At 41.4% G+C, this 23,154-nt stretch overlaps 1 pseudogene; it reads right to left on the minus strand.

Moving 5' to 3' along the window:
• The window catches only part of LOC134457493 (metabotropic glutamate receptor 4-like), a 74,201-nt pseudogene that overhangs the window by 21,871 nt on the left and 29,176 nt on the right, over positions 1-23,154 (minus strand).

Consider the following 23,154-nt stretch of genomic DNA (forward strand, 5'->3'; position numbering starts at 1 on the left):
AAAACAAATCAAACATATACTGCTAAGCACAATCAAGGAAATGAGGAAAAACAAACTTGAGCTGGAAATAGATCACACGCACAAGATGTCATCACTGGCTGCTAGCCACACACACACACACACACACACACACACACACACACACACACACACACACACACACACACACACACACACACACACACACACACACACACACACACAGGAATAAAGTGCTACCACACATCCTTGAGTGATGAATAGCTCAGCTCAAGTAATGAATGTTTGTACAACAATGACAATTTAACCCCACCTTTTCTGTGGTGCCAACATGAATTCAAATGGAGGGACTGCGGGCAGCAAATTGTGTTACAAGGAGAATTTAATTGGCCTGTACTGGTCGAAGGACTCAAACAATTTCTTGCAGCTTGCGGTTTTTGGACAGGTGTGTTGCATAAATTGAAAGAAAATGGATCAAAGAAGGGGCCTTGCTAAAGCCAGATAATTGGAAGTGGGAGTTGTTTCCTGAATCTACAATCTCCATTCTCTCAGTTGAATGGCGTGGAGCGAAACAAATGTATTTTTAACAGATTGACTCACTAATGTGAAGAAAGACAACGAGAGAGAGAGAGAGAGAGAGAGAGAGAGAGAGAGAGAGAGAGAGAGAAAGAGAGAGGGAGAATGAGAGAGAGAGAGAGAGAGAGAGAGAGAGAGAGAGAGAGAGAGAGAGAGAGAGCAAGAGTGACAAGATGACATGATGGAGAATGGCCGAGAGAATGAGGGAGTCTTGGTGAGCATTGCTCACACTCATGCCAAGTCCCAAGAAGAAGTGGCGCAGCAAGCACACGTCAGCATCGGATGCCGAGATCATCAGGAAGGTGGTGGCGTAGCACAGGAAGATGCCCATCAGCAGCACGTAGCTCAGCTCATGGCCTGACGCCTTCACGATGCGTGTTGTTGTAGCGCATGAACGTCGCTACCACGAAACAGGTAGCGCATATGCCCAGGATGGCAATAAAGATGGCACATCTTGCAGATGTGCGTGTCGGCCAGGTACTGGTAGGCGTCCCAGCATTCACAGTGCCAGCAGCAGGGCATGCCCTTCACAGACTTCTTGCGCTTGCCCGGCCAGCATGGCTGGCTGCAGATGGATGTGGGCACCTCGTGGGTACCGCCAGGCTATCAGATGTCCTTCACCTGGAACGAGAGAAAAGTATTTTAATTTGTGCACATTTTCAGCCCTTTGCAGCATGATTGTACTCGATAACCATGGGAAAATATAGGCTTTATTATGGGCTTAATTTTAATAAAACATGTTTTTTCCTCATTAGGAAGTGTAGGACACCTGTGGGTGGTGGGTCAGTGACAAGTATGGTTGTCAATAATAATCTATATGAATCGATGCATCGATCCTGTGGCCTACAATCGATTGTATTGTATTGTATCGAAAATAATCGAATCGCTGGTCCCAATGCCCTAGCTCCATAACATAATAGAAGTGGAAGAGCGATTGGAAAAAAAATATTGAATCGCATTGTATTGTGGGGCATTCTTAAGTGTCGAAAATAATAGAAGCGCTGCCATAGTCTGGCGGCATACGCCATCGAAAAGAATGCGCAAGGCAGCATGGGTACTCCCAGGCTAGCGCTGCCAAGAAATCGATATCGAATCGTATCGTCATGAAGGCTTTCAGTTAGACCCCTAGGTGGAACAGGAAGGAAGTGAAGATAAAAGAAGCAGCAAATGGCAAGGTAGTGTTTAGCATTAAAGCCAACATGACATAAATCTGAAGCCAATCTTATATAACCATGTCAGCCCACTCAGATGCATACCCAATCGGCAAGTATTAATAGGATCTGAGCAATAGCATGAATCATTCAACACATACAAAAATACAGATACCAATATTTCTACATGGTGTGGATGTTCTGTAGCTATTCATTACCCTTGGCAACGACACTAGACACTGGAACACAGTTACATTACCATGGTGAGTTCAACAACCCTGTACTGTTCATGCAAATGGAGACGCTGTGAGCAAAATGAGGATTTGCTCGAGGCACCATGCCTGTGCATGTCCAATGTGTCCGACGTACATTTAAATGCAGCGGGTCTGTCCAGTTGCCCACTATTTTGTATTCCATAGTGTGGTTGCGGATCTGGTACTGGAAGATCTCATAGCAGCCGGGGGCATCTCCATTCACATTGAAGAAGACCACAGGATTGCCAGCAATACCTACAGAGAGAGAGAGAGAGAAAGAGAAAGAGAAAGAGAAAGTGGATAGAAGAAAATGAAAATTTATATATTTGAAGGAGCATTTCTCCATTGACACAAAATCGGTACTACAATGACATGGCATTAACGAGAGTCTATTGATTGTTTATATATGCTCATCACAACACAAGCATGACATTCTGAAGATACATATGAAGGGTCTATTTGCAAAACGGTGTAAACGACAATTTTTGACTTTTGCATTTTATTATTGGAAACGACTGTTCAGACGTCATTTCACCTATGTGCAAATTATTGGCATTCTTTTTAAACCTATCTAAAATGACTTAAGTTAAGTCAAACTTAAGCAAAACGGTGTATCTGACAGAACACTATATTTGCAAAACTGTGTATTCGCCATAACACTTTATTTACAAAACGACGTTGCATTCTATTTGAATCTCGGACGACATGAGAAGCGTGGGGAAGCTGCGCTAACTGTCCTAACCTACCATCAGTCAGCTGACAGCAATAAACAAAGAGGATCTGACCGGAAAAATAACTGAAATTGTGCTCACAGCACACGACGACAAAGTATTCAAATTCAACGGCAAACTTCCTCTTTTATGAGCTCCATAAGCAAGCACCATTATGCACGAGGCAGCGGAGTTCAACAGCTGTAGACCTGCCAACGTGAGTACCAACATCGGAGGCTTTTGGGGTGGAGCCGCGGTGAAACCAGTGGCTGTTGTTAAACGGGGAGAGAGAGAGGGAGAGAGCACCACATACTGTATTGAGAATAGCCTACCACGATCGGTCCAAGAGATGGGTTTAAACAGGCGAGAAACCCGCGAAAACGGCGAGTGTTTAAGTTGTGTCCTCTAGAAGTAACGCACAGTGTTCCGTACAGCGCCACCTCGCAGAATGGTGTTTCCGCAATCAAAAAAATGCCATTTGGTGTGATGGCAACCATCACACGTATTGAATGGCTCATGTGAAAGAGGAGGTTGTCGTCTTCAAAATAAGACCACATCGACTTACAGTGGAACATTGTGGTTAATGTATGGGTTGATTATTTGTGCTAAGTGCCGGTTACCCATGAGCGGCTAGCTTCCGTCAGCCTGAACAAATAAGTATCAGTATTCCGTACATCTGATTTACCTTAAAATGCCGCATTAGCAATGGTTTTCATGCAATTATAATGTTGGTGTGTTTGCCATTAATCCCTGAGAGCTGGTCAGGCGTCAAGCGTGTAACGCACATAGAACCTTTCTTGGAATGCCGATGGTATCTAATACACTGTAAACTTATTTCTGTAATATGTAGTACAGTTGAGGACGATATTACTAGCCCCCCTCCTGAAATTAGACATATCTCTTCATTGATCATTGAGAATGATCATTATTAATAAATGTGTGTTATTCTGGAAACAAATACACCATGGAGATAGTATCCAATAAGTTAAATTTGGACCCATTTTCACAATGGGTTTAAACAAAAAAGTGTAAAAATGGCAAGGACAAAATTATTAGCCCCCTTATCATTAATAGTCAATACAGTGCCATTTATGAACAAAAATTGACACCAGGCACTTTGATTAGTTGCTAACTATGTTGGCACATGTCCTACCAGGGATTTTGGCCCATTTTTTCATGGCAAATAGTTAAGCTGGTCCAAATGGCATGGATGTTGAGGATGGACATTCATTTTCAGCACTCTTCAAATACTATCTAAAGGATTGAGGTCTGAACCACTCCATGACCATGGTTTTAGTATCCTTGAGGAACATTTGAACTATTTTGGATGCAAGTTTTGGGTTATTATCTTATTGAAAGATCCAGTGAAGATCTTAGCTCCCTCTATGAGCATATTTTTGCAAGGTCACTTTCCACATTCTATCATAATTTTCAGTTTTTATGGTGCCGTACACCCAAACAAGGTTTCCTGTGGCTGAGGCTGCCACAGAATGATGCATCCGCCACCATGTTTAATTGTGGAAACCATCTTATAACGATTCAAGGCCTATCCCTTTCTTCACCTGACAGAAGCAGAATTCATGCATCAAAGCAGGTGCAATTGAATATCATCAGATGAAATCAGAGATGTTCAAAACTCATTTTTGACTTTCAAATGTTCACAGGCAAAGCTCAGTAACACTCTGATATGCACTGCCTTTAGTAAAGGGGTTCTTCTGTGATGATGGCCCCAAAGCCCAATATGATGACAAGCCCTAACAACTGTCTTTCTTGGTGGGGGAAAAAACTCCAGGTGAGGCCAGGTCAATAACAATCATCTAGGCAGGTGTCCAATGCTTCTTTGGTCTAATGAGGCCAAGCAGTTTCTACAGTTACACACAGTGGTGGGGCATCAAGTTTAGTCTGTTATTCAGCCTCAGACACAGGGAGTCTGGGTCTGAATCTGGATTGCTGGGTCTTCCAACAACATTTTAACCCAAAGCATACATTTAGATTAGTTCAGAGGTTCTTCAAGGACACTAAAACCATGATATTGGAATCACCCGCTCATAGTCCAGTCCTCAATCCCACTGAGAGTCTGTGGTTAATGTCTATGCTCAAAATCAATGCGATTTGGACCAGCTAGAACACTTTGCAGTGCAAAAATGGGCCAAAATCCATAGTGGGGCATGTGCCAACCTAGGTAGCAACTTATCAGAGCCTGTTGTCAGTTTTGGTTCATAAATGCCGCCATATTGACTATTAATGATCAGGGGGCTAATACAATTTTTCCTTGCCATTTTGCCCTTTTCTGTTTAAACTCATTATAACATTAGAAAAAAAAACAAATTCAACTTATTGGACATTATCTCCATCAGTGTATTTGTTTCCAGAATAACATTAACGGTTAATAATGGTCATTCTTACTGAGAAATCAAGAGAAATGTCTAATTTCAGGAGGGGGGCTAATAATATCGTCCTCAACTGTATATACAGTACATACAGTTTTTTGTCTGCAATAACAGTAATAGATAGCACAGTGAAGATTGGGACAGGAGATGAGTGGGAGAGGGAGACGAGCTAGGATCAGGGAATTACCTCGGAATTGAACCCGGGTCCCCGGTGTCAGTATAGTGCCCTATCTGTTCAGCCACGGCTGGGCATACCTACAGTTTGCTGACAATAAAATCCATGCAACAAGCATCATGTCTAAAAGGTTGTTTAAGCTTCACCTTTAGCTATATGTAGAGCTTTGGCTATATCCACCCGTCTTCTACTGACAAAGTTCTTCTTTCTTTAAATATTAGAGTGTTACCAAAGAAAAGAAAAAAAAAAAGCCCTGCAAGCACAACATTGTAAATGCCATTGCAATGTGATCATCAGAGCTCAAGTTATGGAAGAGATGAGTGGATACGAAAATGAAATCAAAGGCGAAAGTCTGAAGCTCAATCAGTCTCTGGGAGATGCCTTATCCAGTGTGTCATGTTGTGTTATCTATACTGAGATATGCAGAGACCCAGCAGCCATCAAAGCAGAACTCTGCATGAATAAAAAATGGGCTAATGTAACAGGAGCCTTCACTTTCAAATAGTTTCAATTAGCCTAAGTCTTGTGCAGGAGTTACTGTATGGGTTGCAGAGATGAGAGGATGAATTGGAAATTGGGAATGTGAAGGGGGATTTGTACTTCTATACTGAGATATGGGCACAGACAAGTAAAGTGGGGTTAAAGGACCAGTTCTGCAAATTTCAATATGCTGTTGTATTGCTCACACTACCCTTGACTTGTCAGTACCCAGTGATGCTGCATTTTTCGGCTCAGCCCTTTCCAAGATCTGGGCTATTCTAATGGGGACATGAATGTTATTATAAGGTTATCTGCCTACGCTATGGAATTCTCTTTTCTGATTGGCTGATGTGGTTGGCATTAATCCCTGAGAGCCGGTCAGGCGTCAAGCGTGTGACGCACATAGAACCTTTCTTGGAATGCCGATGGTATCTAATACACTGTAAACCCCAACATGTTCCACGAACTCAACTTTTGTGGAAACTTATTCCCGTTAAAGTTTTAGTTTTGTGACCAAATAATTTACGTAAATACTACATACATTCATGCATATGCAGGACACAAAATCTTTAAGATGATCAAAAACTTTGAAATGACTGAAAAGATTGAAAACATTAATTCCATAATTAGATTTTTAGGCCGCGATCACACCGGACGCAGATTTCTACCAACAATCCGTAATGCGCATCCAGCTGATTTATCTGCAGTAATCACACCGAGCCCGGATCCACTGCTCATTCGAATGCGGTGACCAGGCAACCAACTGCTGAACTGTCACTCGCAACGTAGCCTAATCAATGGTGTTGTGTCATTAAATGTTGCGAAAATATTCACAAAATGCTTTGTCAATCCATCTATGTAAAATGAATAGAAGACAAGCTCTTTTCTTGCTCTCCTAACGTTGGACAGTGAATCTGATATGAATGTTGATAACGGTCTCCTATCGAACATCTGGAAATCCGCCGCGGGTTTTCCGCCTTGAGTTGAACTTTTTTCAACTCGATCCGCCCGGCGCGGAGAGGCGGAGAATCCGCAACCCGCCTTGCGCTGATATCAGACGCGTAATCCGCTCATTTTCATTGACAAACAATAGAATACATGCGCCTCCTACAGTAAAATCCGCGTTCTGTGTGATCGCGCCCTTAGTTTTTAGCAGCCCAAGTCAAGTATGTACTCCAAACTCTAAAATGCACAGAAACAATGGTTTACACAAAAGATTTTAGTTGAAAACTAAAACGTTTACGTAAGTCTTACATAAAATCAGACATGTTATGTGAAAACAAATGTTATGAGAAAAAATAAAATCTTGAATGTTTTAGTAGATGCTACTCAAAGATCTAACATGCTCCATTGACATAAACATTTCGAGAATGGTGCAAAAATCTATGAAATTAGTACTTAGCAGAGAGTTACAATTTTAAAGTAAATAAGAGCAGTATTGTTGAGCTATACTGGCTCTAAGTTTTTGATTTCAAAATTAAAAGTTTTATGTTTTCCCATTTTAGAGCCAAAAAAAATCTTGGTTGGTTTATTGATTGGTTGGTTTATACTAATGCACTAGGCTACCACCCCTCTGTTTAAACCAAATATAACATGAGCTTTAATTCCACAAACGTGAACAATGCTTTATATCAAGTTTTTTTTTATTTTGTTCCATGTGGTTGACAAACAAAAACAGTAGACAATAACACAACAATCATACAATACACAACAATCTGTTCTAAAATGTAGACCCAGTCTATACAGTCAACAGTCAATATATCACAAAGAATCAACCTCAACACTTATGGCAATTTAGTCATTTATTTGTTGTCCATTTCTGAATCTTTTATTAGGAGTTGGTGGCTGAAGGAGATCCATATAGCCTGACTTACAATAACATTTCTCCCAAAATAGTGTCAGACTTCACAACACAGTCAGTTGTTCATCCTTTGGAGTGTTGAGTAGAGCTGATGGATCATAGAGTTCTGGTGGTCCCATATCGGCTGCCTGTGGAGCATAAATAGGCCTAATAAGTTTAAAGTGTATATCGCAGGTTAACCACTACTTTGGATCAATGTGTACACACTGTATTCAATAAATGATCCACAAATATAAGTCCCTCCAAAACAATGTTAAACAACGATTTTTGTTGTTTGTTGTGGCAAATGTGGGTTTAACCGTAACCTGGCGACTACGTCAGGCGAGGCCATGGGTGAACGTTCTAATTTTATTTGCCTGGAATTTTAAATAGGCGAGGTGACGATCACTAATGATATAACGGCCGTGGCCTGCAGGCCTATAATAGAAATCGCAACTGTAATCGTGCGGCTTTTCTCATGCAGGGCACTGTAACAACTTCCAAATGATTTAGTAACTTTTGGCCAACTAGTTTTAGTAGAAATGCTATTCATGCAGGGTTGCAAATTCTGCTTGGACCTATAGGCTAGACTATGCGACATGGGCTTCTTTTTTTACTAGTCCCTTCATATTTTTGGGCTTGCTTTCAATCATTTTTAATTAACTGTCAATATCGTGTCAGCTAAATGCAATAGGCTACCTAAATTACAAACAGCACAAACGGGAAATGATCTGCGTAGCCTAAAATGTGGTGCTATTCGCCCGACTGGGGAGGGACTGTCCATGGTGCTGAAATCGCGTCAAACTTTTCCAAGGTGCAAAACAGTAGGCTAAAGTAGGCCTATACCACCCGAGTCATGTCGCTGTTGTAAAAATCACATTTTCAATTTCCTTTGACTGTTCTATAGAATTACATGCAACTTCAATAAAGGTCACCCACATGCGTAGCCTATCACAAATCAATAGCATAGGTAACCCACGCGGCGGCGGGACTATTTCGGTTAACCTATATTCCTTGAAAAAAAAAAAAAAGTCCGAGTGTCACAAAAAAACTACACTGTCCGTAATTATAGGCCTACCAAACGAAATTATCCAATAGAAGAAATCAAGTCTTCAGTTTCAATAATCCACGTTGTGTGGCGCAAATGTAGCGCTTTCCGAGTCTCTCGCGGCCAAAAGTGACTAAGCTCACCTCTGATGATATAGCCTAGCCTACTTATGTTCCAGGTTACTCACGGCACTGAGACGATGCAGGATAATCCATGGAAAGTCTTCAAGTAATCCAAACAGAGCGATTCAAGCAAGACAGTAAAACAACAATAGTCGCCAGATCAAACATAAATACCAAAACTAGCCTATAGGCCAATGTAGATTTGGTATGACGTTTGATAAAAGCATCTCATTCAGATGGCCAGGGAGAGAGGCAAACAATCTTTCAACAGCGTTGGCTGGAGCCTTCGAGTAGAGCCTTTTGGTTGTATCTTTTCAGTCTCTATTTTCCCACTACACGCGTTGGATCCATGTTTTTAGATGCGTCCCAGCATCTCTATAACAGGGTAGGCTATGTCTGTCCGTCCGTCTGAAACGCGTTCTTCAAATTGTTCCCTTCTGTGTCCACAAGGTGGGAGAGTTGACTATTTGGCCCGGAGCACGCAGCTGATTGCATTGTGAGACAAGTGCAGCGCGAGTACAATGAAAGTGCCGCTGCATTGAATAAGAAGCAGTGATAACGCGCCAGTTGCCCTAGCCAGGACAACTGAGGGGGCATTCAATTTTCGGCATTATTTTGCGTTTGGGCCGTGGGAGGCAACTTCGTTTCGTTTTCACCAACACCACTGTGAAGTGTGTGTCACTATGTTCACGGTCTTTACCCCCTTATGAGACTTCGGCCCGAGGATGTCAAACGTGAGGGGGGCGCTTCATCATGTTGTGTATGTACGTTGTGTATGTCACGTTGTGCAGCTCAACTATGTGGTTTGTCAGAAACTCGCGGCAATGACAATGAAACGTGGTGCTCGAAACAAGTAGACAAATGCGCCATTTGACATACGGTGTACTGATGTTCTCGGACGTATTGCAAGGGAGGTTCATTCGTTTTCTGCTGACGGCCGTGTGGACCGCACAGGTGCTTTCCGCTGTGCCCAGACAGATTGCTTTGCAGTCGTTTGAATTTGGTAATCTCTGGCACTCTTACAATGCAGCCGACTGCTTTGCACCTTGCCGTTAAAAAGCTTGGAGCGAATGATTCACCCAAACGGTTTTATTTATTTATTATTTGTCGCTGTTTACATTCTTTCCCACTTGGACATGATGCTGAAATGGCGTGATAGACCTACTAAAGGTTGATACTAACAATGTCTGGTAATTTGTAGTGTAGGCCTACTTGAAATTTGAAACCACATGATAGGCCTACTTCTCCAAATTCAAGCTTTCGAGACTCGCACTTTGAGGCAAGCGCAATCGTAAACACCCCCCCCCCTTTTTTTTTTGGCATAGTTCGAACACTGGTTTTTACTGCCTCACGGTCACATGGCACCCTGTAGCGGTCATGATATAATATTGCCAATGATATTTATTTCATACCCGTACGGCATAATTCAATCACACACCGTACAGAATGCAGGGCTACCGCTACTGCGGGCTACTGAATGGCCTCGCCTGACGTCACACAATAGATTAGAATTCTTTGAACATGTTACTGAAAATACACACTTTTCCTCATTATATTTCATTTTCTGATGTCCTGTTGCATGAAAAAAATGATAGATACTTTTTCAAGTGGTAGAACTATCAAAGGAAGTCCATTATTTTGAATAAAAATTAACCTGAGATATACACTTTAAGGCTTTCATGAGGACTTGTTGGATTAGGCCCTACAGCATGACCACTGGGTTTGCTACACTGGTTTATTACAGAAGTGCAATGTGCAATATCTCATCATGAAAATCCAATGCATCACTTGCAAATACACTGCAGATGTATGATACAAGAAAAAAGATTTGTATGAAAGGCCTACACAGTGCTAGCCTAACTAGCAGTAGCTAACATTCTAAGCTAAGTTGCTAACATAACATAGGCCTACACACAGTGTAGCATCAAGAGCACCTAAGGTCACACACAGCAACATAGTAAACTACTACACATACACACCAACGCACTTTTATGGGTCTTTTCTTACCTTGAAGTGAGTTTGATAGACACATTTTCCATGCCAAGTTGTCAGTTGTGGTTTGATACATGGTGTTGAGTAAATCTATCCCCCATTGACAGATTCACCATTTTTAGAGAAGTTTGTATTTTATGTTACATTTTAATAAAATAGGATTTCTATGGTTCTGACATGAATGGGTTCTTCTTTACACAAAGCAGAAGCTGGTAAACAATAAAAAAAACAACTAAAACAACCAAAAAAGTGAGTGACCCAGCCTTAGGATTCGAACTCTCAACCTCAAGATAAGGACATGCCAATATGGCTACATGTAGAGGACTATCCCCTACACCACTCAACTGCAGGTTTTGTAGTGGTAGAAAGTTAGACCTGTTTGTTAGAAGTATTGGACTTACTCATAATTAACAGTCAAATGTGTTTCACACATACTTTCCATTTCAAATGGAAAGTGACATCATACATCATACCAAAACAATAATGTTTGAATGTGATTTTTTTTTTTACTAACATCCCGTGCTGTGAATTGAACTTGAAACCATCATGTTCCGAGGCCAACTGCTTAACTGTTTGTCCATGACTGCCCAGGCACAACATGCTGACATCCATAGTCTCATATGTCAGATATAGTTCCAATTGACATGATTTAAATAATTTGTAACTTTCACAGTTTCGCGAAAAATAAACAATAAATATCTACTTGAGTGTTTTTTTATTGGTAATACAGGATTCAAACCTGCAATCCTCTGATCTTTTGGCCGTTCCCCTATCCAGACCACAGCACCTCAAACATTGTCTTGCTTTACCTAAGCATTTTTCTTTTGTAATTTCGCTCGAAATTCAATGTGAAAAATATTCAGTCATGGGTCTGGTGGCCATCTGAACATTTTCATACCATGTTCCAGGAAGTATGGAAGTAGGTAAGGTTATCTCCATGTTGGGGATTGAATTTGCAAACCTTTGAGGTTGAAGACCAGCTGTATAACCACTACTCCATGGTCGCTTCAGCTGTTGTCACGACATCTAACCACTCATATGCCAGATAGAGTTCCAATTTACAAACTCAAAGACATTGTGTTAGGATGTCAGTTGTACTTAAAAACACAATGCCAACCAGAGTTAATTTATTGGTACCTGAAAACCTGTTGAGAACGCCTAAAATATCTATGTCATCTGGACATTTTTGCAATATTGAGTACTACAGCGTAAACTTTTCTAGTTCATAGTACTGTTGGGGAATACAGTGTAAGGAAACCATGCACATCGTCTACGGAAAATTAAATAATCACAACGTCGGGATACCAAGCGAAGATTCTAGACATGTCTAAAGCTGGGCTTACACTGTGCGACTTTTGCCCCAATTTTGCCCCGATTTGGCACTCGCACGACTGTTTGAGAGTCGGGCCGATTTCTTGCTCAATCGCAGGTCAATCGTGAGTCTCGCATCGTGCAGTGTACATGGGGTAACGACAAGCGATTTCGCCTCACGATCGTGCAATCGCAGGGTCGCAAGAAAATCAAAACGGTTTGAAATTCTGGTCGTGGCTCGTGCGTAAATCGCACAGTTAAAGCAGTGCTACGACCCGATTTGACACTTCACATGCACAAATTAATAGGGCCGTGCGATTTGCTGTTGAGCGCAACCTCATCTCCACCTCAGGTGCGCATGTTCCCTCCTCTGCAGACCGGGGAAACATGCCTGTCGCGTCGTACGGTGGAAGCATTTCGCTCGCATCCGACTGTCGGCTCATGTAGTGTGAGGACGTGAGTCGTGAGCTGTGAACTTTTAAACAGTGAAATTCCATCGTGCAGTGTGAGCAGAAGCTTAAGACCCACGAGTGAAAATATAGCACAGTGTATGCCCGGCTTAAGTTAGACGCACGCATAGCGACGTGCACTTCTCACAAGATTCTGGTGCAGTTGGCATTGTTTCTACAACTTTACAGACAGTGAGAGAGTAAAAAAAAGTACCCTACCGTAACGGCAGAAAAGCGGGATAGTGGGCTTCGAGGTAAATGGCATTGCAGAGGCAACTCTGTCTCCGTGCTGCGCACGTCGCCAGAGATCGGAGCCGCTGCCTCGCCATTAACCTACCTTATGTAAACAGTCACCTCGTCTGCCGTTATCCCTTACATAATGTGCTTGCACAACAATTACTGGTGCAGTGCTTGCTTAAGCACTGTTTATTTAAAAAAAATGTTTCCTTAGCTTAATGTTCTTCTTAAGTAATGCTTATTGAGTGTACTTGCTAACTACTTGCATACTTACTACTGGTGTGTACCTGCTTTAGGTAGGCCTGTAGGGAGGGAAAGTGGAAAACAGCGATCCTAGCGGTTGCGTTCCTAACACCCGGGCGATTCTATTGAAACTCCCATGGACGAGTTTTTTTTTAAATCCCACAAAGATATGACGCTGAACTTGTACACCAGACACATGTTTCAGCTTACAACATACGATTAACTACTACCTGTGAAAATCTTGAATAATTTTTTGCCCTATTAAGAGAAAAAGAAATTGTGCCAATCTTGTCGGAAACGCACTACAGTTACCAGTATGCTGTGTTTTGCGCCTCATTGACAACAGAGAAACAAATGGATGCAAGTTATTCACGTTTCTTCACATTCTCATAATCCTGTGACTGCCATATTTGCGTCTTATTACATATATGTACACTCGTTTAGTTTGGTCTGGTTTTAGCTTCTCTAGTAGATATGGTGGCTTCTGTGGTGATGGATAACCACCTCTCTGGCTAATGTTTGGCTATGCTAATTTGCTATGCTAATTATATGGAGTAAACATGTCACACATGCAAGTCTGTATTAGCTTTTATAAGAATATTAAAATCAGTTCAGATCAGTTGAAAATCGAACATTGTACCTGAATCGATAAAACAGGCCAACATGCATATTATATGTCAGCCACTACTCTTACTTCTTCGCCAGAGCCGAGATTTTTTTTAAAGAAAAAAGCCCATTTATTTGATGCACAGGCTAGGAATGCTGCCAGCAGGGGGCGATGAGATTACTTTCCCTCCCTATTAATTTCAACACACTGTTATTATTGCAGCAATGTCTCCATTTTATTGTGACATGAGCGCCATTGAAGATCTACTGTTTGAATCAAGCCCATGGAAATACTGTATTAGGGTTTATTCTGAATAGAACTAGTGCCACCGTATTATCATTACTAAGCTGCAGCTGAAAAGTTCTGAGACCTGCGTTGAGGTAAGGTATTGTGAGGTGAAGAGAGACATTTCAAACAGGGCATTTGTTACACTCTATTCACTCTGTAGCTACAGCTCCCCATTCAGCTCCCCAGCCAATCTCCTTATTCAGACGAGGCTCTTTCAGCTCTCCTACACGGATCCGCATCGATGATGTGTGTGGGGGCGAGGGGCTTTCCTCCAGCAGAATACACAAACTCCAGTGTCAACAATGGCATATTAATATATATGAGACACATTGTGTTTCTGCCTTTCAATATGCACGTACATGCACGCGTGCGTGTGCACACACACACACACACACACACACACACACTATTTCCAAACAGCTGATAGGAACGGCAGGTACTTTGTCCATAGTTGCAATATAAGACTGCTTAGAACTTTCAGCATTCTGATTGGTCACTGGAGTTAACTATTGCCCCTTTTCCACTGTCGTTTTTCTAGAAGGCCTAGCACTCGACACAGCGTGACTCGGCTGACATTTTTTGCGTTTCGATTGGGCACAACACAGCTCAACAAAAGAGCAAAAAGTGGCGGTCGAGTCGCGCTGTGTCAAGCTGTAGGCCTATCAGAAAACCAGCAATGGAAAAGAGGGATAAGCAAGTAATATACAGTACCACCTAAATATATATATATATATATATATATATATATATATATATATATATATATATATAATATATATAATATATATATATATATAATATATATATATATATATATATAATATATATATATATATATATATATATATATATATATATATATATATATATATATATATATATACACACTACCGGTCAAAAGTTTGGGGTCACCACACTTTCCTCCCACAATGCTTCTTTCTGACAGTCAAGCTTATTCCTTTTCAATTTCAGTTCTGGTATAAAATCAGTGTATAGAGTTATTGTTCCCTGAAATTAATGCATGCAACAGTTTGATATTGGAAAAAGTATTTACTTGTATAGACAATACGTAGAAGAATAGAATAGACCAAAATGTATCACTAACTTTTGACTAATCAAAGTGTACCTTTACTAAGGTAGTGTCTAGTCTGGTGTACTAATCAAAGTGTAGACTCCTTTTGGCATTAATAATAGCCAGTTGCGGTTCTACAGATTCATTCCCGGGATGAGATGTGGTCTAGAATTGCCCATGAGCTCTATGAGATCCATGCATGAATGTAACAGGGAAGACCTGTCTACGCCCAAGGTGAGCTTTGTCCCTTGCCAGCCCCCGTACTATTTTGACGTCAGACTCTGCTGATAAAACGAGCTGAAAGCAGTGAGCGCGCTGGAGTTCTCCCGGTAGGGGATTCGGTTGCTGCTGTTGTCTGTGCTCTTGCTGCAGCTAGCAAGAGACTGATGCCTATCCCCAGTGTACCGTGTCATGTCAGTGATTGAGGTATGTGTTTATGTGAAATATCCGTGCTGTGTATTTCCACCCTAGCCTTCAGAACATTGCATTTACTATTCTGTTACTCACCAGGTGAGCAGGAGATCCTCCCCAGGTTTCCCGAGTGTCGGTACCAACCTGTATCTTGCACTTTGTCTACCTGTGTCGAGGTACGTGTATACCGATGTGTTCTAGGCTATGTAAACAATATTGTGTAGGCCTACTGTATAATGAACAATCACTCACTGATATTTATTTGCCTACTCCTCAGATGTGCCTATCGAGGGTCAGTGGCACCAGTTTGTTCACTGCTGTTTCGCCCGTAGATAATTAAGTGTTGCATTTCTGTTTGTTTTTGTTTTGTTTGATTTCGCTCTGGCCGCCTCTCCCTCTCTCGCTTCGGCTCTAGCTGTCCAGTAGCTATTGTTGCTCTAGTAGGCAACATTTGACCTGTTATTCCCCACCGCCTTCAGTGCAGGCCCCGTGTCTCGTTACGCACGTATGTTAGCTTTAGTCAGAGATTTTGATAGGAAGGGGAGATAGGACAGCCATGTAATCGTACATAGAAATTAACGGTGAAGATTCGTAACACAAATATGGCGTCTACCCGCACACGGTTGTTGCCATGGCGCCGCATTGTTTGGCTGCCTCTCTGGTAACTCCGTCAAAACCGTGCAATTTTTCATCTCTTCAAACCTACTTAGTCCATATGAAGTCTACATTTTGGACAGATATGACGATGTGTTTCTAGACAGCACTTTTTAGTGCTATTTATTGCCGTCTGCATTTTTGTTGACCTTAAATCGAAATCGATGTTATCGGACTCGGATCACCGCAGCGCAACGGAACTCCATGGAGATCAGAATGCGCATAGCCTATACCAACCGGCCCGGCAGAGAAAGAACATCATCCCGACAAGCCTCGCACTACTGTCTACAAGAGGTCCGCGGACACCAGATGAATGTGGAGACCATCACCGTGTATAGCGTGGGGTGAGAGCCTGCAGTTTTGCCACCACCCGCGATGTAGTCTCCGTCTCATCTAGCACCGCATACACCCAGGAGCCTCGGACACCGCACAGCTGTCTACTTTGTAAAGCGTCCAACTCTCGCCTCGATCGACACATCTATGAACAATCTGACACCATGGACATTTTCTATACTACTTATTTCTTTAATATGTGTATTTATGTTGACATTTAATCTAATGATTTCTGCACGATGTGGAGTTTGACCAGAACCGTCATTTCACTACAAGCTGTAACCTTGGCTATGGCTTTGTATGTGACAAATAAACTACTCTCTCTCTCTACATCTCCCGCCTTTCTGGTAACAAGAGCCAATGTGCCTGCTGAGCTGCGGTGCCAGTGATCCAATCATCTGGCTGCATCGGCGCATGCGAAATGATGCGCATGCTCAGTTATGAAAAGCCGTTGCTCTCGTGCCGTTACGGAACTACTGCGCCTGCGCTGTCAAAAAAAAAAAAGTGAGAAAAGTGGGTTAAAAAGCTTTGTTTTGACTCGTATACCACAACCAAGCAGTCTAGATTGATCAGTTTTTCACGGTGGTTTCAACCATATGGTTTTCACAACCGCTGGGTTCTTCCCCGTCCTATACTCAGTTTCCCCATTCATTTTTCTCATTGACTCTCAGATCTGGTCTACTTAATCGCGAAATAGCACTCCGAAGGCGTCACCAAGATGGCCGCCATATGTCCCGTCTCAATCTAAACCGTCTCTGCTTTAGTAGTGGTGACGTGCACTGTGTGAGATCACCTTGTAAAGACTTACTGATTGAATCACTTGCTTGCGGTGTAAAAGACTTATTGATTGAATCACTTGCTTGCCGTGGAAAGACTTACGGATTGAATCACTTACTTGACGTGGTAGCTAGCCTATATGTGCATAGGTGTGCAAATAGGAATCCTTACTACAGACACGAGTTTACCTGCACCGATAGCCTGGTGGTGTTGAACATAGAACCCCCCCCACCCTCTGGACGATCCGTTCCCTTTTTGTTTTGGGCGGTGCTGGAGCTTTTAATGTATCACTGATTCTTGAGAAAGCAGCTAAAACATGTCTCAGCAATAAACTGCCAATTCTGTTGAAAATAAACTACATTGTCCAGAACAAAATGAATCCAGGTAAAGACCCAGGGGTCTGTTACACAAATGTACAGTCGTTTGAAATATTTAAGTGTAATTTTATTACTTTTCATGGCTATAAACCTGCCCACACCCTGTAAAAACAGCTGTCCAAAGGACAGACATCATCATTTCAATTGACTTAAAATATAAAAATCACTGATATTATTGAATAATATCACCATGATGTGAAAGTCCATATTGAAGTGGTTCTGCAGATATGCACATAGTGCCTGTAAAGCAATGTTTACTACTACTTTCTGATTGCTCAAAGTGTGTCCAGCATATTTAATCACCACCGTCAGATTTTTTTTAAAAAGACAATGAAATCAGGTATGCACAAGGTCATTGTCATTACTTAGGACCCCTTTTCAAACCTTTAGCTCTACTGAATACTTCACCATCACTGAAGCTCCTGTAAGTTTACTAATTTCTCCTCAATTTGTTAATTTGTTTGGACACTGGTACTGTCCCAACCATAAACTGTCAACACCGTCGGGGGTTTTAACATTATTATGTTACATTAATGTTATTTATATATACTTTTTCAGAAGCGGCATGAAGCCCCTAAGAAACAGAGCGAAAACTATCTGGCTAATGTGAACAAAAAATGCATAATATGTAAAAGAGTGATTTTTTGTCTCCCACCGTCAGATGTCACCACCGTCAGATTTTGTTCCGCTCATCATGTTGTTCCATATTTTACTAAATTGTGCTGGTTAATGAAACATTACCAGACATGTTAGTAATAATTGTGACCCAAACTTATACTCCAGCCTCCACTGAGGTGCATTTGGAGGGTTTTTTGTCACAAAACCTGACGGTGGTGACATCTGATGTAGTTCACAAAAAAGCGTGTTTTACATGTTTTTGACAAGTTTTAAGAATATGCTTCCAATAAGTATCTACAATTATGTTGAATTGTAAAAGTAATTCACTTAAATACAGTAAACGTATTTTTTTTAATTTCTAATTCTGTCTGACGCTGGTGACAAAACCAAGAAAGAGCCCATTTTATGAAAAATGTAAAACATGGGGAGCTTGGCCAATACATTCACTGCACAGCCAAGACCTTCATCTATGATAATACACCTCTATATTTTGGATTTGAACAACTTCAAAGCTGTTTATGCCACATTTTCAATAATCTAGGTCTAATTCCTAGAGTATCTAACAAATGAAGAAAAAACACATGCACAAACATACTGTGCACACACAAAAATAAAGTGTTTATGCTAGATGTCATTGACTTGAGAGGGCTATTTATTTTGCTAAATGTAGGTAATAATTAGGTCACTTTCACCACCTTCAGATTACTCTCACCACCGCGTCAGTTCTTAAGTCACCACCGTAAGAAGGAGTTTTGGACATTTTAAATGAATGTGCTTACAAAATTTTCCTTTGGAGTTGTTGAATTATCAAAGTAATAGCAAATTTAAGCCTACACAAATATTTGTGAAATTACAAAAAATTGTTTGATCTATTTAGGCATTAAGTAAGCATTGTCTGACAGCACATATTTTTGAATTAGAACACATGAAGCAGTATTAAAATAGAATGAAAGTGAATTTTCAACATTTAAAGGCGTATGTGTGAACCAAAAAACACACACAATCACTTAAAAACTCCAGATACATATGCAACCAAATCAATACACTTTTTATTGTTTTAATTGTGTCTGACGGTGTTGACAAAAAACAAGGTATGATCAGAGAAAAACCTGATTTCTGAACAAAATTCAAAATGGGGAGATTGGCCTTGTGCATTTCTGAAAAGCCAAGACCTTTGTCTACGAGGATATACCATATTATTTTGCAATTCACTTCGTTTTTTTCTTTCAAGATTACAACCTGTTTTAGCCACTTTCTCAAGAATCAGTGATATGTATATTATTTTCTTTTTTTAAGTCTGTATTAATAAAGAAAATATTTTATTTTTAAACTGGAAAGACACGTCTCTGTCTAAGTCTATCAGAACCTGTGTTTGCCTTAAAGGGGTATGCCACTATTTTGGGGCTTAATACAGTTAAAATCGTTGGCTGGGGTTTATATAGGTGGTAAAGTGTCTTATTTTTCATGTTAAGCGTTGTCTTGCTTTAAGACAAGTTAAAAGAGGGAGTATGTCGCTAAGCTAGTGAAAGTCAATGCATCCATGTAGCATTGTAGCATGCTACATGGATGCATTGACTTTCACTAGCTTAGCGACATATTCCCTCTTTTAAGACAACGCTTAACATGAAAAATAAGACACTTCACCACCTTTATAAACCCCAGCCAACGATTTTAACTGTATTAAGCCCCAAAATAGTGGCATACCCCTTTAATCCATATCTCTAGGGACCAAATTCCCCTAGTGGCGTAGTCGTGTAATTGCAGGTATTCCAACTTGATCATTATTATTTTGGGTCATCCCCTAAAAGTCCACTTGGTTACACATGCAAAAGTTGATGTCTGCTCCTGTCAATCCATACAATGCCGGATGATATACACATCATTTGAAAGAGGAGAATCTACACTTTCCAACAATGTATGGCACTGGCTTGCACACTAAAACATCGCTGAGACAATGGATCGTGCATTCATAAGAAGGTTCATTCTGATGGCTAGAAAATCATGCAGCTACTTTGACTTGAATTTGTGGACAAGGTAGCAACTCAACAAATGTCATACACCTACCATTGGAAAGGGCAGACACTGAGCTTTCCAATAGTTCCATGCATTCTCTGATAAATCAAAGAAATGTCTGTAGAAAAATGGACTAAAACACGTATTTCTATGTAATAAATGGGTGAAAAAGCTTGGTTAGATTTCACTCTTCTGTCCAGTTTAACCAATTTTCTGGGTAATCAAACCTTCTTTCACCTGTGGCTGTTCAGTACTGTCCATCATTCCATTTCAAGCTATTTAAAAGATGTTTGCGACTTGAATTGCAAACAAATAGCTGGAAAAATGAAGGTGACCCCAAACTTTTGAACGGTAGTGTATATATATTATTATCTGCCTACGCAACTGAATCCTCTTTTCTGATTGGCTGATGGGGTTGCAACTAATTCCCTATAACCTGTCAGGCGTCAAACGTGTGACTAAAGCTGGGCTTACACTGTGCGACTTTTGCCCCGATTTTGGCCCGATTTGGCACTTGCACGACTTTTTGAGAGTCGGGCCGATTTCTTGCTCAATCGCAGGTCAATCGTGAGTCTCGCATCGTGCAGTGTACATGGGGTAACGACAAGCGATTTCGCCTCACGATCGAGCAATCGCAGGGTCGCAAGAAAATCAAAACGGTTTGAAATTCTGGTCGTGGCTCGTGCGTAAATCGCACAGTTAAAGCAGCGCTACGTCCCGAATTGACACTTCACATGCACAAATTAACAGGGCCGTGCAATTCGCTGTTGAGCGCATGTTCCCTCCTCTGCAGATTGGGGAAACATGCCTGTCGCGTCGTACAGTGGAAGCATTTTGCTCGCATCCGACTGTCGGCTCGTGTAGTGTGAGGACGTGAGTCGTGAGCTGTGAACTTTTAAATAGTGAAATTCCATCGTGCAGTGTGAGCAGAAGCTTAAGACCCACGAGTGAAAATATCGCACAGTGTAAGCCCAGCTTAAGTTAGGTTAGGTTACTAATTCTAAACTGCAGGTTGCTATGACCAAAAGCCAGTCGTTAGTTCTATCGCATTTGTTTATCAAGTCAAGAGTCAGTCGTTAATTCTATCGCATTTGGTTGTCAAGCCAAGAGCCAGTCGTCAGTTCTATCGCATTTGGTTGTCAAGGCTGTCGCCCTAAAAGTTCTACTACATGCATCTGATAGAGGCGCGCCTGATTACGTGCGCACTAAATATTCTGCAGTTGGCATAATTCATTGGTTACAAATTTACAGTTAGGCCTAGCAATAGATGAGAAAAATGCCCTGTACCAAAATTCTAAGCACCTGCCTGGCCATCAATTGTATCGAAACGAGTCACCTCATCATCTGCTCCACTCCACCATGGTTTTTAAAATGTAGGCTAGGCTATTTCCCACTGCCTTCCCTTTGTTATTGATCCGAAAACATCCCTTTTTTAATTAGGCTACTCTCCTCTTGTGGGGAAGGAACACGTGTGAAAGGGGAAAGGGGAGAGTTATTAAAAATGACCCTAGCGTGGGGAATCTCTCTCTCTCTCTCTTTTACGCACAAAGTTGACAGGTAGCCTGTGATGATCAGCAGGGGGAAATAGACGCGTGATGCGATGTGTCGATTCAGCATGTAGAAGTGCTTCGCAAGTTTTTGTTTTTAAACTTACATCCCGCCGTGGGATAGGGCCAAAGGAAAATGAAATAATCACAGCGTCGGCAGGCTACCAAACGAAGATTCTAGGCGCGTCCGCACAGCAACATTCTATCTTGATAGGACATGGTTCCTACAACTTTACAGACAATAATAGATTTAAAAAGTACACCACCATAACGGCAGATAAACGGGATAACGGCCTTCGAGGTCGACCGGTTATAGAAATTAATGGCTTGGCGGAGGCAACCATTTCTCCGCGCTGCGCGCGTCGCCAAAGTTCGGAGCCGCCGCCTCGCCATTAATTTCGTATAACCGGTCACCTCGTCGGCCGTTATCCCTTACTTATATATTAATATAAAATATATATTTTTAATGTTATGCAGCTTCACGTGAAATATGAAATATTTTTAAAGGAATCTTAGAAATAACATTGTCAATACAATGAAGTTATATTCAGGGGGCCTGAGAAGGTGGGGTCTGTTTTAATAGTGGTGCCTTCAATATTGGCCTAAAGTGCAGGGGAATATCCTGGTTTGTGTTCATAGTACAGCCCTCAGAGGACTTTTTTGGCCCTTTGGGGAATTTTAAGTGACCCCTCGAATCACAAAGGTTCCCTACCCCTGACCTAAAATAAGTGTCATGTGGGTATTTTGATTTGAGAATTGTCACCATACGACTCATCTACTTGTAGTTTTACTCCTCACAAGTTACCTCACCTGAGTTAATGACTACACCCCCCTCTAGGAATATCCCTTTGATCTTTCTGTACTCTCATGGCTGTTGGGAAGACTTTACTACCCGACTTGTATACGGCAGTGCTGCTCGCTGAGGAGTGATATTTTATTTAGAGCACTGGATCTGTCAGACAGAATGTTACGTAGCCATTTATCTGGGGCACAATTAGATACATGACGACTGATGAATATTCATCAATCTTGTGCGTGTGTGTGCGCGTGCACGTGCGTGTGTGTGTGTGTGTGATGAACTCTTGTGGAGATGTAGTGTAGAGTAGTGGATGTACTGCAATAAACTAGGCTATGCTGACTATTGTACATAACAACCAATATAGAGGGCACTTCACACAGCCCCTACTTTCTTACTAATTTGTGTGTGTGTGTGTGTGTGTGTGTGTGTGTACGTGTACGTGTACGTGTACGTGTACGTTTGTGTGTGTTTTTGCATGTGTGTGTGCTCACAGTCATGTTTGTTTGTGCTTTAGTGGTGTTAATATTCAGTTATGTCAATTTACACACATAATAATAACCAACAGTAGTAGCAGCAGACCATGGGCACAGATAACGGGGGGGACATGACGTACCCAGATTTTCATTCACCTGGAGCCTTCCCCCTAACCTTTTTGCAGAAAATATCTGATTTCTGCCTTTTCATTTTGCAATGTGGAAAAT

The sequence above is a fragment of the Engraulis encrasicolus genome, chromosome 10 (genome assembly GCF_034702125.1).
Source record: "Engraulis encrasicolus isolate BLACKSEA-1 chromosome 10, IST_EnEncr_1.0, whole genome shotgun sequence".
Lineage (NCBI taxonomy): Eukaryota > Metazoa > Chordata > Actinopteri > Clupeiformes > Engraulidae > Engraulis > Engraulis encrasicolus.